Source organism: Vicugna pacos, chromosome 16 (genome assembly GCF_048564905.1).
Source record: "Vicugna pacos chromosome 16, VicPac4, whole genome shotgun sequence".
Taxonomy (NCBI): domain Eukaryota; kingdom Metazoa; phylum Chordata; class Mammalia; order Artiodactyla; family Camelidae; genus Vicugna; species Vicugna pacos.
Genome location: NC_133002.1, coordinates 53,608,485 through 53,626,423, shown reverse-complemented (window position 1 = coordinate 53,626,423; position 17,939 = coordinate 53,608,485). Strand labels below are relative to the sequence as shown.

Here is a 17,939-nt window from a genome sequence, read left to right as displayed (position 1 = left end):
CTTTCTGGCTTACTTCATTTACAATGATGATCTTCAGATCCATCCATATTGCTGCAAATACATTATTTTATTCCTTTTTATGGCTGAGTAGTATTCCTGTGTGTGTGTGTGTGTGTGTGTGTGTGTGTGTACACCACATCTTCTTTATCCAGTCATCTGTTGATGGACATTTGGGTTGTTTCCATGTCTTGGCTATTGTAAATAGTGCTGCAGTGAACACTGGGGTGCACATTCTCTTTTTGAATTATATTTTTCTCGAGGAACCTTAACACCCCACTTACATCAATGGACAGATCATCTGGACAGAAAGTCAATAAGGAAATATGGGCCATAAATAACACATTAAACCAGATGAACTTAATTGATATCTACAGAGCATTCCATCCAAAAACAACATAATACACGTTCTTCTCAAGTGCACGTGGAACATTCTCCAGAATCAACCACATGCTAGCCCACAAAGCTAGCCTCAGTAAATTTAAGAAAACAGAAATCATACCAAGCATCTTTTCCGACCACAACGCTATAAGTTTAGAAGTCAACTACAAGAAAAATAAAACTGCAAAAATTGCAAACATGTAGAAGCTAAACAATATGCTACTAAACAGCCAATGGATCACTGAGGAAATCAAAAAATAGAAATCATACCGAGCATCTTTTCCGACCACAACGCTATAAGTTTAGAAGTCAACTACAAGAAAAATAAAACTGCAAAAATTGCAAACATGTAGAAGCTAAACAATATGCTACTAAACAGCCAATGGATCACTGAGGAAATCAAAAAATAGAAATCATACCGAGCATCTTTTCCGACCACAACGCTATAAGTTTAGAAGTCAACTACAAGAAAAATAAAACTGCAAAAATTGCAAACATGTAGATGCTAAACAATATGCTACTGAACAACCAATGGATCACTGAGGAAATCAAAAAATACTTTGAGACAAATGAAAACGAAAACACAACAATCCAAAACCTCTGGGATGCAGCAAAAGAAGTTCTAAAAGGGAAGTTTATAGTGATACAAGCCAAGAAAAATCTCAAATAAAAAACCTAACCTTACACCTAAAGCAGCTAGAGAAAGAACAACAAACAAAATCCAAAGTTAATAAAAGAAATCATAAAGATTAGAGCAGAAATAAATGAAATAGAGACTCAGATAATAACAGAAAAGATCAATGAAAATAAAAACTGCCTCTTTGAAAAGATAAACAAAATTGATAAACCTTTAGTCAGACTCATCAAGAAAAAATGGGAGAGGGCCTAAATTAATAAAATCAGAAATGAAAAAGGGGACGTTACAACCGACACCACAGAAATACAAGGGATTGTAAGAGGCTACTATGAGCAACTATATGCCAACAAAAAGGACAACGTAGAAGAAATGGACAATTTCTTAGAAAGGTATAATTTGCCAAGACTGAACCAGGAAGAACAGGCAATATGAACAGACCAACTATCAGTACAGAAATCGAATCAGTAATTTAAAAACTCCCAACCAACAAAAGTCCAGGACCAGACAGCTTCACAGGTGAATTCTACCAAACATTTAGAGAAGAGTTAACACCTATCCTTCTGAAACTATTCCGAAAACTTGCAGAGGAAGGAACACTTCCAAAGACATTCTGTGAGGCCATCATAACTCTGATACCAAAACCAAAGATACCACTAAAAAAGAAAATTATAGGCCAGTATCACTCATTAATATAGATGCAAAAACCCTCAACAAAATACTAGCAAATCATCTCCAACAATGCATTAAAAAGATTGTACACCATGATCAAGTGGGATTTATCCCAAGGACGCAAGGATTTTTCAGTGTCTGTAAATCAATCGATGTGATACAACACATTAACAAATTGAAGAATAAAAACCTTATGATCATCTCAATAAATGCAGAAAAAGCTTTTGATAGAATTCAGTATCCATTTATGATAAAAACTCTCCAGAAAGTGAGCATAGATGGAACATACTGCAACATAATAAAGGCTATATATGACAAACCCACAGCTGACATCATACTTAATGGGGAAAAGCTGAAAGCATTTCCTCTAAGATCGGGAACAAGACAAGGATGCCCACTCTTGCCACTTTTATTCAACGCAGATTTGGAAATGATGCTGCTTTTAGATTCACTTTGACAGAAGATGTATACAGCTTTTCCTATTTACTGAGTGAAATAGGCTGATAATGGCTCTCAAAGATATGCCCATATCCTAATCCTTAGAACTTGTGAATGTTAGCATGGTCAAATTTTTGCAGATGTGGTTAAATTAAGGATTTTAAGCTGAGGAGATTATCGTGGATTATCCGTTGGGCCCTAAATGCCTTCACAAGTGTCTTTATAACAGAGAGGAGATTAGACACACAGAAGACCAGGTGATGTGAAGAAGAGGACTGAGGCTGGAGTGATTTAGCCACAGTCAACAGAATGCCAAGGAATGCCGGTAGCTCCCAGAAGCTGGAAGAGGCAAAGAATGGATTCTCTCTCCCAGGGCCTCTGAAGGGAGCCTGACCTGCTGACCCCTTGATTTTGGACTTCTGGACTCCAGAAAGGTGAAAGAATTAATTTATGCTATTTTAAACCACCAACTTTGTGGTTTACCTGTTACAGCAGCTATAAGAAACTGGTACCAATATCTTGAAGATATTGTGGGTTCAGTTCCAGACCACAGCAATAAAGTGAATATCGCAATAAAGCAAGTCAAACAGATTTTTTGGTTTCCCAGTGTATATTAAAGTTATGTTTACACTTTAGTGTAGTTTAGTAAGCGTGTAATAGATTTGTGTCTAAAGAAAAAAACAATGCACATGCTTTAATTAAAAAATACTTCATTGCTAAAAAGTGCGAATCATCAGTAAGCAAATGCTGTCAGAAAAATGGCACCAATGGATTTGCTCAACGAAGGCTTGCCACAAACCTTCAATTTGTTTAAAAAAAAAACGCAGTATCTGCAAAGCCCACTAAAGCGAAGGTCTGTGTGTATTAGAAATAGACACTGGATTTTACCAAATTCCCTTTGAACATTTATTGAAGTTATCCAGTATTCTTCCTATCACACCCAAGAGCCATGCTCTCTAGCACATGTATTTCTTATGTTTCCCTTTCTGTTTTCCTTCTTTCACCACCTCATATTCACTCTCTTTATTTCCTTCTCAACTGCTGCTGCCACCGGTCTTCCTGAGCATCCTCTGATCCTGCATTGCCAGTGGTGGTAGAAACTTAGCATAGAGTATACTAACCCATGGACTCAAGATAGTCTTAACTTGACCATACAAGGGGGCAAAACAAAGTTAAGAAGTTCAGTGCAAACAAGAAGGAACAGGTATTAGAAGACGGGTCCTGGGTAGATGCCCTACTCTGGAACAAAGATGATGCTGGTCTCTTCTTGGCTCGTTTTAATTGGATGCCATCTCAGAGGAAAAATCATAAGGGAGAATTGTACCCTTGCCCCAGCCCAGTGGCACATTCCGAAATTCTTCACATCTCCTGCCAACAAGAAACAAGAAAGTAAAGAAACCAGGGCCAAAGCAATATAAGAAAATATGGCAAGATTCCTCACCTGGACATACCAGTCCTCCAGCCTGAAAAAAAACTCAGGATAATCCTCTGCACCATGGTTGTTTCTACAATATCTCTCACCTTTCTCTCCGGGGACGCCGGACATTTTTGAGAGTCATGTTTTACAAACCACAGCCTGGCAAAATAAAGAAAACCATAGTGGCCTCTGCATTTTGTTCTGCTACATACTTTCCTGATTTAGTGCCTCTCCCACTGGTGACACTTCTGATTAGAGGTTCAGGACCGTCGATTAAAAAACAAAGACTAAGTAAGAAATAGCTTCAAGAAAACCACAAAATTTAAATGTGAGATTTTCTGAAACGAGAAAGCAAAAAACTTGTTTTTAAAGAGGTTTCCTTTATGCAAGTCTACTTGTATTTCATTATTATTTCAGATCCTCAGGGAACCCTTCCGGGAAAATTCCACACTCCTGTAGAAGGACTTAGGCCCTCGTCTCACTGTAATTAACACATACTGCTTCAGGCAGTGACATAACTCAGGAGTGTCAAAGAAGCAGAATTCTCTAGTCTTAGGTAGTATGCCTAGAGATTGTTCTAAGCAGTCACCTTGAAACATGTAAATCAGTTCCTAAGACTAATCACCAAAAAAAAAAAAAAAAAAAAAAAAAAACTACAGCTGACTCTTGAACAACGTGGGTTTAAACTGCACAGATCCACTTATATGTGGGGTTTTTTTCAATAAATATACTATCTGTATTTTCATTTTACCATTCTTTAAGTATGGGGGAAAGTTTGTGTTCAGTTAGAGATCACATATATGGGATCAAAAGAACTAGGGTTTGAGCCCTGACTCCACCCTAACTGTTCAGCTTCCTACTCTTGGGTGTGTCATTTATCTGTTCCTTTGTTTTTGAGGCAGAGAGAGCAGTATTCAGATTTCTGACTGTGAGGGTTGGGGGTGAGGGGTGTGCAGGTGCCCCAATCCCTGGGTTGTTCAAGGGTCGACTGTACATAAATTCCCTGTTGCACCTGCAGAATGTCTCACCTACCTGTGTCATCAGAAATGTGAAAGGCATAAATTTAAATATGCTCCATGGTGTCTTATACACAATTACCTGTAACAGCTTCCCCAAAGTAGCTTTAATGGGTAACCAAAAAGTTGAGGAGATGATTTATCATGATCCCTGGATATATCAGTTTTATAAGATGTTCTTTAAGTCTCAGGTTTGTATTGGATTGATTTCAGTTGCATATTATGGATGGCAGTTCTCACAAGTCTTTATTATTGGGAAACAGGGTGAAGAGCTGAGGGAAGTTTCCACTCACTTATATCTATATATAATTAGATGGTTCAGTTGGAAAATAACTCAACACAGCACTGTAAAAAAAAAAAAAGAGGCCTCATGGGAAGGGACCATGGCATAATACTCACTAGCTATAAAAGCTTAAAAAGTTATTAATCTAAGCCTCATTCTTTAAATGAGAACACCAATATCTACCTTGGGATGGGTATAGCTCAGTGGTAGAGTGCATGCTTAGCATGCACGAGGTCCTGAGATCAATCCCCAGTACCTCCACTAAAATATATATGTATATCTACTTTGGTAGTGTCGATGGAGCGAAACGATACAGGAGTACTACACCTATTTGCAGAAGGAGCAAACCCAATACGAGCTGGGTAAATGAGTCCTGAAAGTTGCCGGGTCAGCTGCACTGCTATTTTGGGCAGGTACTTTCTCATTAACAAGTAGCTACTTGTGAGAATAAGAAAAGCAACTAATATTTATTGAGAATGTATTGCATGCAAGGCACAGTGCTCAGTATTTCTCATAAATTCTTAATTTAATGACCACCACAGCTGCATGGGTAAGTAAAACTTCCTCCGTTTCAAAGGCAGCTCGTGCAGATCTGATCAGTCAGCTTTCCCATATAATACAATTGCATTCAGTCCTTTAATCACAATTACTTGTCATCACAGGTCTATTCAACTGGCTTGTAGAAGGATTATTGCTGAACTGTGGCAGGACTGTATGTAACACGTGGGCTCCAAAGAACAAAGTCCTGGATGAAATCCCCCATACAAGCTTTCTCTAGATGAGAAATGCAGGTTATAAAGATGTTTACCAGGAACTATTGTGGCATGACCTAGGGCTGTCAGGAGACCCAGACTCAACGGGAAAGCTATGGTACCATGAACTTTGCCCAAGATATTTTAACCTCTCTGGACTTTAGTTCCTCTGATGCTAAAATGGAAAACATTCCATCTATAAACTAGTTAAATTTCTCACTAAATGGTATTTAACAGAAGTACTACACCAGCTTTATGGACAGCATCAGAAAGTCTTCTCCTTTTGAAGGAGCTCAGTGGTGTGTGTTTATCAACTAATACCTGTTCCATAAGGGGGTTTCTATTGAAATTAATAAGTCTTTTTGCTATTGCTGCAAATTACATTAGCAGGAGGGTATCAGTCAAGAGACTGAAAGTTGTGAGTGTTTGCAAAATGCTGTGTCTTAGTGATACTTGTGCTGTGTGTGGTGATGCCTGCCCCATCAATATCAAGGAAGGGGACTCTTAGTCCACTAATGATTCCCTGATTACCTCATCCTGGTGGTAATCTCAACAGGTGCTTCTTACTCCCTACTGGAGGATTCACCTGTCTTACTAGGCTAAACACTCAAGGTCACTGAGACTCTTAAATCTAGCTATATGCCAGAAAGCTTAGCATTGAAAATGAAATAAATGCACAAAACCAAATACATCTCCACAACTATCTTGGGGCAATTTTTGTGTGGGAAGAACGCCTATCTCTTTCTAAGGATAGTATTTTCTCTCCAGGAAACTGCTGTATTCTCTGATGCCTAAAAAAAAAAAAATTAATATGCAAACAAACTAGGGCTTATACCAAATACCACTCTCACTGCATCTGGCTATATAACCATAACATGAGTTCACCTGAGTTGTTGGGCTTCTAGCACGATGCCTGGGAAAACCATGAAGAGAATTTGTTCTCCTCCTTGTTGCAATCTCATTTCACTTTCCCATCCAGAATTTTTCTAGGTATGAAATGTTCTAGACTTAATTTGAGCACAAGGCTCTTAACTTTGAAATCTGGGTCTCTTCATTAAAAGTACAGATCAATGAAAATGGAAAGACACAAACTTTCCAAAAGAAAAAAAAAGGGGGTTACTGTGGAGGAAAATGATTATAGTATACTAAAGAAGAAATCAGTATCTAAGGAAATTCTCAGTGTTTGGGTTTTTGTGCATTTGTTACCACTTTCTAACAAATGATGGGAAATTTGAGCAATAGTCCAGCCAAAAAAAGAAGCCAGTGGGGAAAGAGACAGAGACCAGAGAAACGCACAGCAATGACAGGGCAAGATCCCCGTGGACGTGGTGACATCAGCAGCACAATGGAGAGAGGTTAGACTAAGAGAAAGGAGTGGAGGGTCTCTCTTTAAGACAAGAAGAAAGAAGGACATTAAGAGCAACAACAAAGAGAAAATTAAATGTGAAGGGAAGTTGAGAGAGGCACTTCATATTGACATATAACAGGGTGTTCTGCCAAGATTTCCCATGGGGTCCCAAGAAACACGAGGCCAAGGAACATGAGAAACAGCCAGAATAGGTCAGCAAAGGAATTCCTGTAGTTTCCACTGAAATTTTACCAGGGACTCTTGGATACATGAGCTCCTGAGGAAGCAGCTGAAGTTCTATGAGAGACGTAAGAGAAAATTGCAACAAGCAACTCAACTATGTAAGGCTGGAAAGTTCATGTGCTCTAAAACTTCCTTATTTCTTCTTAGAACCTCCTCCGTTCCAAAACTGCTCATCATAAAACCTGGAAAAAAAGAATCAAAAGTGCTTCCCAGCTCAAGAACTATCCATGAGTCTCAAAGGTCATATGTGAGTACATGATGCATTTTACTCTGCAAGAACTTTTAGAAAGTTTACTACTAAAGAGTTGGAATTCTTAAATCTCCAGAGTTGCAGACCCCAAAGTCTGTAACAGATCCATGGCATTCCTTTTGCCCTCTGATTTTTATTAAGAGTTTTACTGACAGATAATTCACATTATATACAATTCAGTGGTTTTTAGAATATTCAGAGCTGTACAACCATCACTGCAATCAATTTTACAACATTTTCATCATGAGAAGCAACTCTCCGTTTTCCTCCAGTATTATCCTCCCTCTGGTCCTAGGCAAGCCAGTAGTCTGCATTCTGTCTGTATAGATTTACCTATTCTTGATACTTCATCTAAATGAAATGTTGTTAATGGAATAATGCTTTCAGGATTCATCCAGGTAGTAGCATACATCAGTACTTCTTCCTTTCTATTGCCAAATAATTTTTTTATTGTATAGATACACCACATTTTCTTTATCCATGCATCCAGTTGACAGACATTTAAATTGTTTCCACTTCTTGATTATTATGAATAATGCTGCTATGAACATTCATGTACAAGTTTTTGTGTAGACATAAGTTTTCCACTCTCTTGGGTATATACCCAGGAGTGAAATTACTCTAACCTTTTTTTTTTTTTGAAAGTGCCAAACTTTCAAACTGCCAAAGCAGCTTAAAACATTTTACATTTTCATCAGCAATGTATGAAGGTTCCAATTTCTCTACATTCTTGTCAATACTTATTTTCTGTTTTCTTTAGAGTAGTCATCCTAGTGGATATGAAGTAGTATCTCACTGTAGTTTGGATTTGCATTTCTCTGATAATGACGTTGAACATAATTTCATGTGTTTATTGGCCATTTGTATATCTTCTTGGGGAAATGTCCGTTCAAATCCTTTACTTATTTTTAATTGGGTTATTTATCTTTTTATTATTAAGTTGTAGAAATTCTTTATATATTCTAGAACAAGTACCTTATCAGGCATGTGATTTACAACTGTTTTCTTCCCGTTTTATATACTGTCTTTTTACTTTTTTGAAGGTGTCTTTTGTCATACAAAAGTTTTCAATTTTGATTCAGTCCATTTTATCTCTGTTTCATTGGTTGCTTGTATGTTTGTTGTCATATCTAAGAAACTATTGCCTAATCCAAGGTCATGAAGATTTATGCCTATGTTTTATTCTAAGGTTTTTATAGTTTTAGTTCTTACATTTAGGTCTTTGATTCATTTTGAAGTAATTTTAGTATGTGGTGTAAGGTGGGGGTTTAAATTCATTCAATTGCATGTGGATATCCAGTTGTCCAAGCACTATTTATTGGAAAGACTACTGTTTCTCTGTTGAATTGCAATGTGAAAATCAACTGATTGTAAGAAGAGTTTATTTCTGGGCTCTCAATTTTATTCCATTGACCCATGTTTATCTTCATACCAGTATCACACTGTCCTGATTATTGTAGATTTGCAGTAAGTTTTGAAATCAGGAAGTGTGATTCCTCAAAGTTTGTTCTTCTTTTTTAAGGTTGTTTGGCTAGTCTGAATTCCTTGAGTGCCACGTGAATTTTAGGACCAGTTTGTCAGTTTCTGCAAAGAAGCCAGCAGACATTCTGACGGGATTGCATTAAATCTGTAGATTAATTTGAGAGTATTGCCATGTTGACAATACTTCATGTTCTGGTCCATGAACATGGTTTATCTTTCTACTTATTTAGGCCTTCCTTAATTTCTCTTGACAATGTAACTTTCAGAATATAAGACTTGCACTTATTTTGTTAAATTTATTCCCAATCATTTTATTATTTTTAATACTGTTATGAATGAATCATTTTTCTTGATTTCATTTTCCAATTTTTCATTGCTAGCATATAAAAATACAGTTGATTTTTGTATATTGAATGTGTAGCCTGCAACCTTGCTGACCTTGCTTATTATTATTAGCTCTAGTAGTTTTTAAGTGGATTGCATAGGGTTTTATATATATAACAGAGATATTTTTATTTCTTCCTTTCCAATGTGGATGGCTTTTGTTTCATTTTGCTCCCTAATTGCCCCGGCAGTACACTGGTGAACAGAAGCTACAAAACCAAATGTCCTTGTCTTGTTCCTGAGCTGAGGGGAATGCGCTGTGATTTTTGCTTTCACTCCTGTCAACCTCTCATTTAGACATCCATCAATGGATAAATAAAGTAGGGCCTGGAATAGTATAGTAATTTTTCCTTGTTATTTAAAATTCTCTAAAATGATGGTGAAAAATGTAAATTGGTATAAGCCCTACTATTAGTGGTTTAATAAAAATCTGTCTTACAAATGCACATTCCCTTTGTCCTAGCAATTCCACTACTAGGACTATATCCTACAGCTATATCTCTCTCTTATGAAAAATGATGCATATACAACTTTATTCAATGCAGCATTGTCTGTAACATCCCCAACAACAGGGGATGGACTAAATGAAGCACAGGACATTCGAACAGTAAAATTCTGTGTAGTTGAAAAAAAGAATGTGGACTTTTTTATATATGGATATGGAAATATCTCCAAAATACATTAAATGAAAAAAAAAAGATGCAAAAAAAAGATATGCTACTTTGTATTTTAAAATTTCATTAAAAGATTTGCTTGTATGTGCCTAAAGTCTTTGGAAGAATACATTAGAAAATAGTAACACTGGTTGCCTATGGGAGGGCAGGACATTGGAGGGCTAAAGTAGGAAAAAGACATTCAATTGTAAACCTTTGCATCCTTTTTCAGTTTGAATCGTGTAAATATGTTACCTATGCAGAAAACTAAGTTTAAAAAATGAAGAATAAAATCAAACATCATAAAAACCCGCAAATAGTTAATAGCAAGTAACAGAACAGTCTATAAAGGATTGGGGAAAAAAGTAGTGCGTGGTGGTATCACGAGTCTTGACATTATCAGAATCTAGGTTCTTTTTCTGAGTTTACTGCTGACTAGGAACTTGAAGACATAAGTTGCTAACTTTTCTGGACTCGGGTTCTTTGCCTGAAAATTCAGAGATCAGACTAGTTTACAGCCTACACAACTAATAGAGTCAGCATTTTCTGAGGCCAACCCTCTGCTAAGTCTTTTACATGCATTTGAATCTCACAGCCCCTCTACAAAAATAAACTATTCCATCAAGAAATTAGAAACATTATCTAGCGATTCTACTTCTGGGTTTATATCCAAAACAACTGAAAGCAGGGTACAATGGGCTGAATGACACCCCCACAAAATTCAGATGGTGAAGTCCTAACCCCCAATAACTCAGTCTGTATTTGGATATAGTCTTTAACAAGGTAATTAAGTTAAAATATGATCATTACGGTGGGTCATTAGGAAATGTGGACACTCATACACAGAGGAAGGTATTCCCATCCAGGTCTGAATCCAGAGGCCAACCCAGAGGTACAATTTTTCCATCCTAACACTAAGTTGTTTTTCATTTTAAATCAGGAAGAAACATTTTTTTTAATTCTTTTTTTCCTATTACTTCCAAACTCAGATTGTTTTCAGATGATTTTGTTTTTCAAACATGGTTTTTGTTTGATTACCTGCTCTGGAGGTATAAGCTTTCTTCAGGAGGCTACTTGAGTTGCTCCCATTCCTTGTCTCTCCTACCAGTCTCTATATTCCTGACCTGTACTACAGCCTCTTATTTCAGGATCCAAAAAAAAGCAAGAATGAAATGGAACTTTTCCAAAATTCCCAGTGGCTACAGTGACAGATGCCAAGATAGCTTCCTCCTTCCATGCCAAAGACTACGATCTCTTGAAGTTAAATGCATTAGTACTTCTCCCAATTGCCTCAACATCCAAAAGCTGTTCAGCCAGAGCTTTGGTCTCTGAAAAGCTGAAACTAGTACTGTCCCAGGGGTAAGACTGCAGAGTCCTGTTCTCCCTGTGTGCCAGGCTGCAAACAGGTTGGGGCTGGTGGGAAAATCAGAACATCCTATGACAAAGAGGAGGGGCCCAGAGGTGGTCACAAGCAACAAGAGGAGCGGCCATGGTGTCTCACGTGCTATGGAGTGAAAGTGAAAGAACGCACAGGGGCCGAGGGGAGAGAAGCAAAATTCTAGGAAATGATACTGAGTTCTTTAGAACGCTTAGCTCTCAAGAATATAAGTCTCATCAATGGTAGAGTGATTTTTTAAATGGCTTTTTTCCTTAAATGTTACAGACAAATAAGAAAACTTTCAACTTGGGACTGTCAGGTTAACTCCAAATCTTTACGTGTTGGGGAAGAAAAAAACGCCAAATAATTGTGCAGCCAGAGATATTTTATACAAAGTAAAAGCACATTTCCTGGGCCTAGCTGCCCAAATATTCTCACGATAAGTCAAACTCTGTTACATAAGGCTCCAAGAAATTGTTCAGATTCAATGGTGGTACTGAAATTCTGTTATATTTAATACTGCTTTGAATAAGTAGGCCATTAACTAGGGTTAAGATTTTTTTTTTAAGTAGAATGAATAGCCATGGCTATTGCAGTAGTCTCTTTCCTTGCAGAATGCAACCTGCTCTAGATAGTCTGGCCGCACCACACTTCCTTCTGTGTAGGTACGTGACCACATCATTTTTCAGTGAGCTGAACACGTCTGCAAGCACAAGCTGAAACACAGCTTGATCTGACCTAGGAAGAAAAATGGAGACACATACATTTAACATGTAGCTCAGCTCAAAACCCCTCCCAGAGTCTTTATCCTCAGCGCTTAAGAGAACGCATCTCCATGGCAGCTAGGAAGCAGGCTGGCTGACGCCACACGACTGAACTTTGGAATGGTCAGGTAAATAATCCAAGGTATCACACAGCTAGGTAAGAGTGGAGCAAGGTACGCTTTGCTCAAATCCTGAATTTTCCTCCCATGACCATTCGGAGTGGAGTGTGTGCATGGGACAACTCCTACCCACCACTCCCAATTTCTCTTCACCCTCCTCCTACTTCCTTCCTCTATGTGCCTTTCCCATTCAGCACAGGTTTTGACCAGCTTCCAAACAGATGGAACTGGACAGCCTCATCTTTGGCTGCACCAGTTGCCCTCTTCTATCCCTGGATTCCTGCTCTGAGAGTTCTCTGGCCGCTGAGGAAACCCGGGCCAGCTGACATGCAGAACCCGGGAGCTAACGTGTGTGGGGCCACTGCAGCCAGTGAACAACAGTGGACAGGAGCTAATGAAAGCCTCCCGTAGTCCCCTGGGCACACGGTTGTGACACATTTCAGAGGTTCCAAAAACATCCGACGGTATAAACACCGCTTGTTCCTCGCCGTGACCACTGCAGGGGCTTTCCCTCCTTCCTCCTAGTTTCATCCCCTTATTGAGATCACACTGACACACAAGCCTCTATTTCAGGCTCTGAGTTCAGAGTCAGTAGGTAGCAGACATGTGGGCCAAAGCACGGGAGAGCTCAGCAGCAGGGCAGGCGGCGGTGCGATCCGCCCTGCCCCTCGGGCCGCGTGAGTCAGCAGACCCAGTGGTGCTTGAGGTGTTCCTGGAAGAATGCATGACTCACCTGCGCGTGTCAGCCAGCCTCCTCTTCTCAGTCACCCTAGTGCTGGCACAAGGAACCCACCAATGGAATGGCTCAGGTGGCAGGGAAGGAGGCTATGCATGGGTCCAGAATACAGGCACCCTCTTACCCTTGACCTACCCATCGCCACAGCTGAATGCCCAACCCATCAATAGCAGAGACAGATGTCAATCCCTATAGCCTCTTCAAGGATACCAGCCAGCGCCCTGGTGGAAGATTAATTATTAACAGACCACTTCCACCCTGGAGGGAAGGAGGAGATAGCACTCTGCGTACTGGAATTCATGCTTAACTGCGCCAAATAAGAGTTTGCCTTCCCTGCACATAATACCCCTGCGAGCACATGATCCAAGGACATAAGAATGCCAGCACAACGCTGCTGCAAACCAAGGCGCTGATTTATGTCAAAGGAGGTGCAACAATGAGTGCATGACCGAGGAATCTACCAGTTTGATCACAAACCTCATTGTTCAAAATCAGCCACGTAACTGAATGGTGGGATGGCCTGTTAAAGGCTCAGTTAAAGCACCAGCACGAGAAAAACAACCTGCTTTTCCAGTAACACCTTGATTCAGGCCCCACCCCTGAAATTTCTACAGGGAGACTTCTTGTTTCCGTTCAGTGGGCAGTGGTGTCGGGATCTGGGGACTAGGTATGCACATTGTTATTTGGTTTGATTTCTTCTCGGCCCTTTCATCAGTCAGTCAGAGCTAGGAAATACATGAATGTGCGTGTACCTATACATACAGATACATACAAATATGCATACACCCCTACATTAGAAATACACAGATGTGTTCATCTGCACGTGAACGTACATAGACACATGCATGTTCATAGTTTAGAGATCACGAATTGACACCAACATGGCCAACTGCAGTCCATCCCTAGACAGTTCTTTTTGCTTTCTCTCACTTGCTCAGTCCTACAGTACATCTGAAAGAGTGTCAGGATGGCTTTCTGCATGCTATGTATGTTTCTCATTTTAAGAGTGATGAAATTTCGCCCCCAAGCTCCCCAGTAGAATGACACTACTGTCTTATTTGCCAGCAAAGTAGCACATATCTGCGCCAGAACCAATCTCTGGCAAAAGACACTGGGACCATGACGACTGGCTTAGCCCAATCATCCTCCTCACCACCTCCACCCCAGGCACTGGGGTCAGGGCCTCCCCTCAAGTCGGATGGGGAAGGTGACGTACCCAAGAGAATAGGGCTTCTAGTAGGAAGAAGGAAGGACAGCTACATAGCACGGATATCAGAGCAGCAACCAGATGTATCTGCTACATTAACGTACAATCCATAGAGTGGATTGTGCAACATAAATCCTCTGAAATTATACGAAAATTTTTCTTTGTGCATCACATGCATAATTTTCCAGGGAGAGGATCCTCAGTAATCATCATTTCTCAGAGGGCTCATGGATCCAAGAAAATTTTAGAACCATTTTCATTTCAAACTAGCACAATCTTCAATCTTAAATTTACGGAGTACAAGAAGTTTCCAGGAACTAAAACCCTAATTCAGAATACACAACTGCTTTCCCAATTTCACTGATTACACCTCTGGCTCCTAGGGCAGGAATCAGAATACTGCACGGCCTTTGTCAAAATATAAATATTTCTCTCAATTTGAGTCCTCCTTGAGCTTGTACCTAGAGCCTGACTTTTCTGGCTTCTAGGGCAATTAAGGGGCACTAAATCCTTGGCAAAATAGCCAAGCTGCTGTTAAACTCTCATTCTTCTAAAGGAAAAGGGGGCCTAGAGGGAGTCTACAGAAGAATGAAGGAAACAGAAGTGCAAACTGTCATGAAAGAGAAGAAAATCTATGGCTTAAAAGCCAAAGAACAAATGTCAAGGCAGCTTGTCAGTTTCAGTATGTTTTCAGGATTTTATCCCATTGGCCCCAAATGCAGCACTCAGAGTCCTAGAAGTATTACCGCCATCTGGGACAGCTGTGGTAATAGAAAGATATCAGCTTGTCCAGAGCTTTGATCTTCTAGGGTTCCTTCAAAAGTTCTATTTATCTATCTGAAAAGACTGAATACAAAGGCATCTACTGCAGCGATTGTGGGGTAGGGAGGGGGATGGGGATTTTAAAAGCATGTGCCCTTGGGTGTGGCTCTAAAATTTTTGCCAGGCAGACAACTGCTGTGCCGACCGGGATGAAATCATGGAATCTGGATTTTACTTAGCCACCCCGGTCACAGGGTGACCCTACAAAATGATCATCCCAAGTGGGACGCTTTTGAGAGGGAAGGAAGATACTGTTCGTGATTAAATCATGGCAAGAGGTGTGAAGAGGGGCAGTCTCAGCCAAGGAGATGAATGGCACCCTGCTTGGTCAGTACTTTATAATTCTCTCCTCTGCTTTGTTCTCTGTTACTCATCCAGCACTTTGCATGTACCTTACATTGTCTTAAATATCATGGAGAATATGAAAAAGTAATTAAAACAGTATACCACAACATACCGTAACACACTATAACATGCAGTCCTTGCCCCTAAGGAGCCAGCTCTCTTCGCTCCAACACTACTCTGGCTGCCTTGAGCAATAGCCATTTTGGTAGCCTTGAAATCAAAATTAGCTGACGTTTACTCTGAGCTGAGGCATGAGGGCCATTTGCATGCTTTGGTTTTTAAATCTTTGATTCAGAATATATCCAAGTGACTCACTGGACTATTTCGGTCTTGGGAGTCCAGCTGCGTTCAGAAAGTCCTGCTGCGATCACACATACCGGGGTAGACAGAGACACTCCCAAGAAACCACTGAAACATCTGCCTGAAGTTGAGGAATCAAACAGACCTGATTGAGTCCCCCTTGAAAATCTCTTGAACCCTGATCATATTTTTACATTTTAAGTCATTTCCAAATCCTCTCCTGGGTCAATAATCACTTATGTACATTAACCCCCCCCCCCATTCTCTAAGTCCTCCGGACCGAAAAAACATTTCAAATCTAGGACTCGTGGTTTCCCGCTCTCTTTATCACTGGCCAGAATGAAAACTAAAAGTACATAGAATAAAAGTACATTTTCAAAGATCTCTTACCACTGAGGCTTAAAGAATAATAGATTATTTTTAAAAACAAATACCATAGATTTCCTGAGTTCACAAATAGAAAAGTTAGAAAACAAAGAAAGGTATAAAGAAAATTAAAATTACTCAAATAAATTCCAAGCACCCAGACAAAGCCAGTGTCAGTATTTTGGTTCATGACTTTGTAGATATTTTTGTAGACATATCTGTAACTGTGTATACAAACATAGATATAAAACGTTCTCATAAAATTAAGCCCATACTGTGTATACAATTTTAATACCGCTCTTATCCTTTAGCATTTTATTGTGAATATTTTCTGCAGACATTAATCACAGTTTTGCAAACTTTTTTTTTTAGTTGCAAAATATTCCATTCAAAGCACTACAAACACAGGTTGTAAAGATTTTGTCTATTTATTTGTAATTGTTAAGTGACCAACTGCATAGCTAGCATGCCTTAGTAGCATGTGTGAAATATGTTTGGCTCTTAAAAAAAAAAGGTTGAAGAACAATATGCTACGTCACTCAGCTTTATACTCAGAATCAATCCACTTAGAACCACCCTAGATCTTTGAAATGGACAGAGATCAAAACCAGGGTTGCATCAGACTACTTTTCTCTAAAGGCTGATCAGAGAACAGAAGGACATGCTTTGTTTTGGAAGGGAAGATTTGCTGGATACTACTGCTTATGGAGAAACAGATAATAATTTTAAAATCATACGGAATTATTGATTTAAACATTTTTATGCTTTCTACAGGCTTTGCACTGTGCCAGGTAATGGCGACACAAAGGTGACTAAGCCATGATCTTTAGTCTGAAGGACTTTACAGTCCATAGGGTGATACAGAGTCAAAGCTGACACTTGAATGCTTGAGCCTGCTGAGATCCAGCTGTGAAGAGTGGGCAAAACGAAGTTGTAAGTCACTGAGGTGCCGAGCAGCATTTCAGGTACACTAAATGGATGTAGATTTCTATCCTCCTTTGATACTGTTTGATATATGTCCAATCAGTGTACCTGCCAGGATACTATTGAATGCAACCAATACTTTCATGATGCACAGGCCTCTGTGCTAGGTTAGGTGCTGTGGGATCGGAGGTGAAAGGGACAGGCCTCTGCCCTCAGCAAACTCCCATTTTAGTAGGGATTACAGACACACAGAGAATAATCATACTAGGAGTAACGGGAGTCTGAACAGGGAGCTCTGAGAGACCTTGGGCAGCTAACTCACCTGAGGGAGGGTGTGTCTCAAGGCCGGTTCCTGGAGGGAAAAGTGTGCATTGGAGGTGCGTAGGGGAGGAGGGGTGGAGGGAGGAAGGAGAGGCAGGGCATTCCAGTAAAGGAAATGAGCAACACTGGCCAAAAGCAGAGGTGGGCTGTGGCTACACGGAACAGGTGAGGCCACAGTGTAAAATCCTAGGCAAAGCGCCAGGAAGTAAAAACAACGTAAGCAGGCAGAACCAGGAAAAGTCTGAAGCAATGAATTGATACGGTCGCAGTTCTGTTTTAGAAGATGAGCTTGCTTCATTTGTCACTGAAGAAATGGGAGGCATGAGATGAGACCTCACTTGTCTTCCATCACAGTGTCACAAAGCATCCACCTGCTCCTTCTTCCCTTCCATACACAGTAGGCGTGCCCCTCCCAGCTAAGGCCAGCTCCTCCACTGAGCTCTCGCTACATCTACTCCGTCTGAGGAAGGATCCGAGTGCTTCAGGTATTCCTTCTCTGACGATACTCTCCAGTACCACCATCATGCTGTTCTTGCCAGGCTTATTCCTATCAATAAACAAGTACGCTCTTGTATCTGCCATGAAAAATGCTCCAGTTCATTCCATGTCCCCCTCCAGTCGTAACTCCAGTTCGCTAAAAGCTGCCCACACGCTCTGTTGTTCCTACTTCCTAACTTCTCCTTTCTTCTCTCGACCCACCACGATAT

The 17,939-nt window shown here is 39.9% G+C and overlaps 1 protein-coding gene and 1 long non-coding RNA gene across 4 annotated transcripts in view; one reads left to right on the top strand and one right to left on the bottom strand.

Annotated features, from left to right (window-relative positions):
* The window catches only part of LOC116283705 (uncharacterized), a 151,675-nt gene that overhangs the window by 72,604 nt on the left and 61,132 nt on the right, over window positions 1–17,939 (top strand). The window contains exons 3-4 of one of the 2 annotated variants that reach the window (XR_012059803.1): window positions 5,131–5,251; window positions 7,329–7,428. This is a non-coding gene — a long non-coding RNA (uncharacterized lncRNA). The remainder of the gene's footprint in view (window positions 1–5,130; window positions 5,252–7,328; window positions 7,429–17,939) is intronic. The other variant, XR_012059802.1, reaches the window with a different exon arrangement.
* The window catches only part of MAP2K6 (mitogen-activated protein kinase kinase 6), a 116,594-nt gene that overhangs the window by 54,277 nt on the left and 44,378 nt on the right, over window positions 1–17,939 (bottom strand). The gene's annotated exons all lie outside the window — the stretch shown is intronic.